A 10,513-nucleotide genomic window follows, 5' to 3' on the forward strand; every position below is an offset into this window, starting at 1 on the left:
ATTTCTTTTGTCATATTGTCTTCAATAATTTTGATTTCACCAACACCTTTGCTACATACACAACCCCATACTATTACACTTAGCTTCCCAAATTTCACTGTGGGAATAACGTTCTTGTTTTGTAGGGCTGTTAGCGGCTTTCTCCAAACTCTTTGAGGCCCATCGTGGTAGTATAGCATTATTTTTGTCTCATCACAAAAAAATACATCATCCCAATACTCTACTGGATGTGAAATGTGAGTTAGAGCAAAAGAAAGTCGTTTGTCAATGTTAATTTGCGATAGTAATGGCTTTTTTCTTGCACTTCTTGATGAAAATTTATGTTTTAAAAGAACTCTTCGGGCTGTTTCGTGCCCTACTTTCACACNGCTGTTTCGTGCCCGACTTTCACACCCATGCTTTCTTTTAAATCTGTGGCTAACATTCTTAGGCTGCACTGCGGGTTTTCGTCAACGTCTTTCACTATTGACCTTTCCATCCTTGGTGTGAGCTTTTTTGGTCTGCCACTGGAGTGTCCTCGCTTGTTGCTCGTGAGTTACGCTAGCTCAGAGCAAACTAACGAGCGAGCGAGGGGCTAAAATGAGGCAAATCCGAACCCTGATTGGAAGCCAGGCCAGTTTCTTTTATTAATAATTGAATAAATTGAATTTAGTTTATTTCTACTTTCCGAAAATTTCCAATGCTGCTGATTTCTGCAAGGATTATTTAGCGAATTGGAGCATAATCAACACAATATATGCACATACATATATGTATATCGAACCCTAACCGCCAAAAGGGCGTAAGCGACCACCTGTTCGATTGTCTGTTTTTTTTACGGAAATCGATTACCTACCACCATACGCACCAGCTGTCAAAATTTCAAAGTCCTACGAAGTACCGTTACAAAGTTATAGCGAAAACAATTTTGGCATAAGTGCTTAATTGTACTCTGTTTACATTTTTTTTGTGCCCGCAGTGTCGGTTAAGCCTTTTTCTCCGTGAACAATTTTTCATTGCAGAGGGGAATTGTTACATTTTTGTGTGAAAGTTTTGAAGTGCCTCTATTTTGCAAGCTTTTATTTCACTTGCTCTATATGTTTTTTTTAACCGACTTCCAACAAAAGGAGGAGGTTATCAGTTCGTCCGAATATATGGGCAAATCTAAAAAACGGGTTACCTTGGTGTTATTCAGCTTTATTTCACTGTTGGCAACTATATCAAGCTGGTTGCTTTTGGATATAATTCATTGACGTATACTTGAAGCCCAAAAAATTTGGATCAATTTGATGCATAACTTTTGATTTATAGGTATTTAAATTTAAAAAAATAATGAAAACAAGTGAATTTTTATGTAATTTTTAAGAGGGGCAAAATTAATTATGTCATAACTTTGAAGCACACCATATTCTGACTTGAAATTTAATGGGCATTTAGCACTTATTTGTATACTTCATATGTAGTAGGTAAGAAAAGTGTGCATTACAAAATAACGAAATAACAAGTAACTCAAAGTCTGTAACTCCACATGTCACAATTTTAAAAATTTTCGGTTTATCGCGTATAGTTTTTGAAACATTTAATTTTAAGAACTTCTTAAGTATGTGTTGTATTCTACAAGCAATTACGAATAATTTGACTCCTTAGCAAGAGGTGTGCTTTCAGAATAAACCAACTTTTAAAGATAAAATATTCTGCGATCTTGAGCGTAATTTTTATTCCAAAAATATTTTAATTGAAGCAAATTTGGAAAATACGTCGAAACGATCTAAATATTTTTATAACTACTAGTCCTTGTAACGTAGCATATACCTGTAAAATGCTTAAAAAAAATGTTCTCTAGAAGTGTGTAAAAAGTGTATGTAAAAGTGTCAGAATATTTCGAGAGTGGTATCAAATCAAATTTTTTTCGACAAAAGTTCTGATAGTTGCTCTTACTTAATTGGAGCCTTTTAAGTTCAATGGCGTCCCCAGTTTTGCCCGATTGTCTCCGCTTTTGGAGATAGCGGTACTTGAAACTTTGCTAAAATTAGAACTATTTTATAAAAAAACTCTCAGTTTTGAAGATATTTTACTAAAATTTTGTACACGCTTGTATTTTAATATTTCCTTCACTATCTCATAAAATCATCGAAATCGGTTCATTCTAAAATCTAGCTCCCATACAACTGATTGTCCAGAGACGTTGTTTTGCATTATAACTCCTCCAATTAAGCAGGTAAAAATTTAGTATAGGTTCACTTTAACATATAGCACGCATACAATTTATTAATCAGGCATAAAGTTAGAGTTATCGCGCAAAAACACATATCTGAGTAATCAGTTGTATTGAAGCTATACGTTAAAGTGCACCTATTTCGATAATTTTAGGGAACAATTAAGGTCATATTAAAAAACCGTTATGTGCAAAATTTTAGTAAAATAACTTCATAGCTGAGGGAGTTATTTATAAAATAGTTAAATTTTAATCAAATTTTCAAATACCGTTATCTCGAAAAGCGAAGCCAATCTGGTACAACGGGGGATGCCATTGAATTTAGAACGTCCCAATTAATGAGTTCAACTTTCAAAATCTCTGCTTAAAATTTCCAACTTGAACAATGTAATTTGAATCCAGCTTATTCTTTTGTTTTCTATTTCATGTTTATTCCTCGTCTAACTTTTGAAAATGAATAACACTTATATTAATCGACTTATTAAGAGAATACGAATAAAATGATATATAAAACATAGGTGTGCTCACAAATTTAAAAATAAATTTTTTTTTTGGAGTGTACCTATTTTTTAGATTTGCCCATATATAAATATATTTTTTTATGTGTGTTACCGCATAACTTTGGACCGCGTCAATCGATTTCAATTGCATCGGAAAGGTAGTGTCTCAGAGGTGATCTCATACTAATCTGGTTTAGATCCGATCATTGGATCATGAAATATATATATAAAGGTTTTTGTTAATGCAAAAAAATGTTTTTTTTTTATATCTCTTTTGGCTTAACCGCCGCGTGCTTGTAGCCTTTTTTTGTGACGGCAAAAAATGGGTAAGCGACAAAATCACCTGTTTCATTAAAGATGGACGAATAAAACCACCAGTATAATATACCTATAGCTAAATCGTGGACATTCTTAATCGAATATACTGTATCTCTTTAGCAGAAAATAAAATTATAGTTTGAAAAAACTAAAAATAAGCTTTTTAACCGACTTCCAAAAAGGAGGAGGTTGTCAGTTCGTCGGAATATTTTTATTTATTTTTTATTTCTTTTATTAAATTTTTTATAATTTTTTTTTTATGTATGTTACCGCATAACTTTGGACCACGTCAACCGATTTCGATAATTATTTTTGCATCGGAAAGGTAGAGGTGGTCCCATACTAATCTGTTTAAGATCCGATCAGTGGATCATGAGATATCTACATATTATATACTTTTTTTTGCTGTATGAGGTTTGAAGTCGGTTTTTTTTTGCTAAAAATTACTTGTTGTATACGCATTTGGATCTCAGATAGTTACGTTATTCTTATCTTATTAAAGGATTAATTATTTGAGCATCGATTCTCTTTATAGCCAGACGTTGATCATTTGTGCTGGAGCTTACTCTTTGACTTTAAATAGCAAAGAAGGGACAGTTTTACCACAGAAGTTTTTAGCCTAGGATCCAATGTATATCCCTATAAAAAAAATATTGCCCGACAAGTAAACAAAATTACTGTTTTTAAAATTTTTGCTAAAAATAAATTCCCCAAAGAGCCCCATTTGAAATTATTGAAACGAATTTATGTAACATCAAAAGTATATCACGGAAATTTGGTTAAGAATTACAGTGCACACTTTCTTCTTTTGTTTCTAGTAATTTTTTTTTAAGATTGGTCCAAAAAAGTCATAATAGAGAAAGAAACCAATGCAGGTATTTAAGGCACAGAAAAAAAATTTGTTAAAAATACTATGTTCTCTTTGATGTACGTCAAAGGTAAAGTAGAGGTTGAAACTTGTATGACTGTCCATTGATTTTGCTTGCTTAAGAAATAATATGTTTAAAGACATTTTTATCAAAGTTGAAAAATATGACATTTGAGCAGTTTTGTTACACAAATACTCCCACGACCACAGGAAAAAATATTGGCTACAATTGCATAATATTCGCATTCGCAAAAGTTCCGCATTGAATATGGCGAATGCGAATGTTAAAATTACTGCGGAAGCTCCGCGATTGCGAATATTCGCAACAACCCTGGTACATATGTATTTTTGTAAATACGAAGGTGCTTGAAACTACTCTTAACTTATAAAACGATTCCAAATCTTGGACAATAAATGTTTGACTTCATTTACCACAATTTTGAAAACTGACCAAATCGGCGTCACCAAATCCTTTCATTATTATATAAACATCAGAAAACATAAAAACGTTTGATGTAAATCTCGTCTCACTTTTTATATTTTTCACTTGGTTGCTAAAGTAGTGAAGAATTGAATATAAGTTTTATCTTAATAACTTAAAAACTTGTAGTCTTATTAAAAAATTATATATGAACGGGAGATACTAAATTTAATAACCTTTAATTTGATATATCGCCCTGTTTATGACAATTAACGCATTCCATAGATATTACGAGTCAGTTTTATTTTCGAAATTCCTACACTTTGAATCAATTGCGCGGGCTAAAGATAACTTTTAAATTAATCTTTCGTGGCCAATAACAATTGGCATAGACTTAAGACAACATTATATTACTATAACAATTCCGTCAAATGCCTTTTATTTTCCCCCATATAAAATCGACCCAGCCTATTCCATATATACACGTTTGATGTTGCCTTTTTTAAGATATTTGCTTTTTTTGCCTTTTCTACATTTAAAGAAGTGATTATGGCAAGGAAAAAGCCCTTATTCCTGATAATATGAAAATTTGAAACGTTCCTTATGTAAATTCGGCGCAACTTGTATCAACTGACGTCGCGCTCACGTTTACTACATTCAAGGCTTTTCTTCGCGAAAATCGAATAAAAATGCTGCCAGAAAACTTCAAAAAAAGGCATATTGTTGTTCAATTTTACTACAACTATAGAGATTAAAGTTTTGTGAGTTAAAAATTTGAAAGCAGAAAATAGTCAAAGATTCAAAGCAAACATTTTTCATATAATGAAACTAGTTTATAGTTTTTCTCTTTTTGCTTGTAATATAAACATTTCTAAAATAAATGTATTTTTTGATTATTTTTCAGTTTTTGTCTTTTGCCTTTTTTGCGATTCCTAGTGCCTTTTCCAACCTACTTCGCTATTTTATTTTGCCTTTTTCAGCCTATTTCATTGTTTTTTTATTCAGTGTTGCCAGGTCTTCGGCATGAGAAAACGTCCCTCTTGGTCTGAAAAAACGTCATTTCCTACCCGAAAACGTCTTTTTTCAAATAAATGTACAAAAATTGTTTTTATTAAACTTATATTACATACAAAGGTACATATTTACGTAAGGTATATGAAAATGTCATATCGACAGAACACATTTAAAATTCATTGTAAACTGGTTTGAGATCGTTAATATAAAAATCATTTTATACATACACTTGTGATCAGCTGATTAAGTCATCAACATTTTGATCGATTTTGGCTGTTTCTCCTTTGTTTATTTAATGTTTATTATTTTTTTATAAAAGCCAAGCTCATTATATGACAAACAAAATATAAATCCACATTTCAAACTTTGTGCAAAAATTATAAAAAATCTGCAAAATTTCAGCTAGATTTTCAACATTTTTTTCAGATTTTTTAGAATTTTTTGAGTATGCAGTTTGATAGCCCATTAAATTTCAGGGCAATAATGTGCAAGTTTAAAGGGGCTACATAATCGCGTTGATTTTTAATATATTTTTTTTTCTTGTAGACATTTGGTTAGGGGCACGGTTGTCGAAAATGGTAAATTACGCTCTGCTAAGAGGGAGCATAGCAATACTTTAGCCTTTTTTGCGTTCATTACATTTTCAATAAAGTCTTAAAAAAGTTGCCTACTTTTTCCTGACCTTTTATGCTGCACAGCTTTTTTGATGCTTTTGTGAGCGTGCGTGTTGCCATAGATCGGCTCTTCCTGATTTGGCTATTAATGTGCAATTGCAAACATTACAACAAGCCTCGTAACCTCAAGTGTTTACACAACCAGCCATGGGCGTAGCCAGGTATGGGCAGGGGGTTGCTCGAGCCCCCCCTAACTTTCAAATTTTCCTTATATATATATATAAAATAGTACCCTGAAATGCCAGCTTAATACGGTCGAGCTCCCCCCTAAATTTCATTCTGGCTACGCCGATGCAACCAGCCTTTGAACACGGGATCCTTATTCCAAGAATCCAAAAAATGCGCGTAGGCTTGGTTTGCATCATATTTAAGTCATATGTGTCTAAAAAATAAATATCTTTTGAAGTAGCTGCAGCAAAACACAAAGATTGTAAAGATTTATTAAGAAAATAATTCAAAATCAGTTCCACATACAAGATTTAGTAACAAAGAAAAATTACTGGGAAGTTAAAAAACGTAATTTTTACACAAAAAACGTCCAAACGTCAACAGGATACAAAAAACGTCCGAATGACGTTGAAAACGTCAACCTGGCAACGCTGGTTTTATTTTGCCTTTTTAATAAGTTTTTAGTTCCTAAAAATCCGTTCCCTGCATATGACAATCTCTTCCAGGCGACGGTATTTATATAGTTATGATAATTTGTTTCAAAACTAAGAAAATAAAAGTTAATACGGAAAGAAGAATTCTCTAGTTTGTTGTACTAATGCCATAAAACGGCATGTGTTTTTATTATCATAATTGCTACAAAATGGAACTATCTTTTTCTTGTCAGGTACTAGGATCATCAGAAAAGACTACGGCCCATTAAAAACAGCAGATTCTCCTATCCCGAAATACAATCATCTATAGTTTTTTCCTAACAATGTGGCAACGCCACTTGTAATATGTACATGTTATAAAACTTCAAAAATGCCTGTATCCATAAAAAAAAAATTTGAAGCGAACTACCTTCTATTTTTTATCATGCAAGCAACAAAAATTTCCAACAATTTCAATTTATTATTTTCAATTTTATATGATTTTAAAATGATGGCAAAGTTCAAAAAAAAAATCATGGCCGACAAATTGAGAGAACGGTTCTACCTTGCTATGTTTTCATCGTGCTAAAAATTGTGAAAAATATCAAAACTCCAATGGAATCCTGGCAATCGCTCGCTAAATTTCCATTGCTAAAATTATCAAATTATCTAACACCGCTATTGCGAATGTCGACTAGCAGTAGATAAACGACTATTAACCGATTATCTATTCTGTTGTGAGTGTCGCTTATGCAGCGTTTTAGCTGCATTTAAAATGCAACACTTAGAACTTTCGAACATATGGCCCCTATTATGATTCACAACTTTCAAGAAAGTTGAGTTGTAAGTTGTAAATTGGTATTGTGGGACACAACTCAACTCAACTTTGAAAATGTAGTTGTCTAGCACTAGCATCCTCGGGCTCATCGGTAAAACATAATTCGTAACTGATTAAAATTTTTTTGCTTTTCATTATTTTAACATCATTAAAATAAAATAATATTATGAAAATAACAAAATTTCTATCGAATTTCCGACTTTTTCAATGGCAGTTGTGAACGGCAATAGCAATAGCAATTAATAGTTGAGTTGTATACGAGTTGAGTTGTCTCAGACACAACTCAACTAAGTTGAGTTGTGAACCATAATAGGGACCTATATTTTCGAAGAGCGTTCCTTAAACCATATTTCAACTGTATCCATTTTTTAAATTTTATGAGAAAAGCAATTATTTTTAAAATGATGTGAATGAAACACTAAAGAAACAATTGTAAACAAACAAACAGCTGTTTACAATTCAGTCAACCATTCACAATAGAAGCAATGTGCAATCAGCCGAAGTTGGCAGTATGAGCGCATGTAAGTAGATGTTGCATGTTGTTAAGCGCGCCTACTATTCTTTTGGAAATTTTTGGCGATCAATATTAGCAATAGCGAAATTGGAATCCGGCTGCTGGGCTCGAACGTCGCATACAATATCGTATTAATCGTCACGTAAAAACACATTTTTCGGATTATGACAAACGTGAACGTACTATATCCCATTCAGCATATACGACTGACGTATCACGTAATTTGTTGTTTCTTAACAGATAATTATCATAAATTATCATTAATTTCTGCTGGAAAGCGTTTCTCAACCCAAAAAAACTAGCAGAAACTAGCAGCTCTCTCTCGTTCTTACACTCTTCTTTTTTTGGCTCCTGCTAATTTCCGCTAATAAAATTTTTACTAGCAGAAGCTAGCAGCTGACAAAATGAATAAACAAAAATTCGCGCCAAATATTTTCAATAGTCAAATACACCGATCAGATGTTTACTTGATAGTTTCTGCTAGTTTTGCGTTTCTTTCCTTTTTCGTTATTTCGCTCTCTGTGAGCGTAATTCTCTCGATTTCCCCATTCTTCTTTTTCCTGATAATCATCTGCTAGAAAAGAAAAGAAACAAAGCCTTTATTTCGTATGATTTTCGATCCGTGAACGAATGTTACGATTCGAGCCCCGTATGCATGTCTGCCCGCCAAAAAAGAGGCAAATGCGATAATTGGTTACTTCCCATCATGCCTCTTCGAACGCACAGATAAGTGTTCTTACACGATATGTATTTGCATCTGTAAATGTAACATATGTAATTGCGTCTAGCTGTCGAATTCACAGTCTTTATTTAACTATTTAAAAATACGTTCTTTGCAAACGAAATAAACTGAACTCAGATGATTTTATCTGTGTGTCAGATGAAAATAGAAACATATTATATCGTATGTACGTGCATCTGGTTTGTACAGAAGCAAATCTGATTTGCCTTTACATGATATGTTGCCATTTCCATATGTAAAAAGTGGGCAAACTCTGATTGTTTAAGCCCGATTTACAAACAACCGATATGCCACTCTAAAGTACTTTCCATTCTCGCCTTTCACTTCGGATTTCAAAACTTGCGTCGGGTTTGTTCGAGTTGCAATCACAACCGCAGTATTACGCGAATCATTAAAGTATCACGTTCGTTGTGAATTTCTTACAACGTTTATCAGTTGGGCACAGAAGTGATGTAAATTTTCATCACTACTGCAGTATTCCCGCTTTTATTACAGGCCTCGAACAAGCCCCCCATGATAAAAAAAATAGAAGGTAGTTTCACTTCAAACTTTTTTGACGGATACTGGCATTTTTGAAGTTTCATAAATTGTACGTTTTAGAAGCAGCGTTGCCACATTGATATTAACAAAATATAATTGATTGCATTTTGGGATGGGAGTTTTTATTATTTTTAATGGGTCTTAGTCTTTTCAGACGATCCTAAATAGTATGTATTTGGAGTTTTATTATGTGTAATAATTATGATTAGAAGGTCGTGAGCTGGACCGATTTGAAAATACCTCCAAAAATGTAGTTTTTTATGAATATAGTTATATAATAGTTATTTTAAAGAATTTTTTTTTTAATCTCTTGGACGTTAAAACAGTTTAACCCTAAAAAGCTGCATAAAATTATTTAAAAAAATTTCAACGGGATGAAAATAATGAGTTTTCATGCTTTTTAACTTTTTTTCAAAGACTGGTTTAAGAAAAACTTAAATAACAGGACCAAAACTATACCGATTTAGACTTATGTGGAAAGGTATTTTCTCACCCTTTTTATTTGTTTGCAAAAAAACTTATTCGCGTCCCATTTTTTATACCCGAGCGCACTTGTGCACAAGGGTATATTAATTTTGTTCACATAACGGTTGTTTGTAACAGCCAAAACGATTCGACATAGATATAGACAAATGTATACATATATGCTCAGAATGAATAGAGAAATCGATTAGGCCATGTCTGTCTGTCCGTCCGTCCGTGTACACGATAACTCGAGTAAAAATTGAGATATCTCAACGAAATTTGGTATGTAGGTTTCTGTTAATCCAAGGTTGGTTGGTATTGAAAATGGGCGATATCGGGCAGTAACCACGCCCACTTCCCATATAACGGTAATTTCCAGAAATACGAAAACTGCGATATTTTAGTAACTACTGAAGATAATTCACTCAAAATTGATATTTACAATAATTTTTAGACGAAAAATAAGAATATTATAAATTTTTGGAAAATGGGCGTAGCCACGCCCACTTATGGTTACATGTGTATATCTTGGTAACCGCTGCACCAATTTCTTCCAAACTTGGCACAGTTGTTGGCCTTGGTACAGCATAATAAACCGCCGAAACTTTTTAAAATCGGACAATAACCACGCCCACATCCCATATAACGGTAATTTAGAGAAATACAAAATCTTCGATAAATCAGTAAATATTGAAGCTAATTTATTCAAAATTGATGCTTGCAACAATTCTTTGCCAAGATACACGTTTATGGTAAAATTTTGGAAAATGGGCGTGGCACCGCCCACTTATGATCACATATAAGTATATCGGTAACCGTTCTACCAATTTGTACCAAACTCGGT

Source organism: Rhagoletis zephyria, unplaced genomic scaffold (assembly GCF_001687245.7).
Source record: "Rhagoletis zephyria isolate East Lansing unplaced genomic scaffold, Rhagoletis_zephyria_1.1 Rzeph_scaffold_02053, whole genome shotgun sequence".
NCBI classification, from domain to species: domain Eukaryota; kingdom Metazoa; phylum Arthropoda; class Insecta; order Diptera; family Tephritidae; genus Rhagoletis; species Rhagoletis zephyria.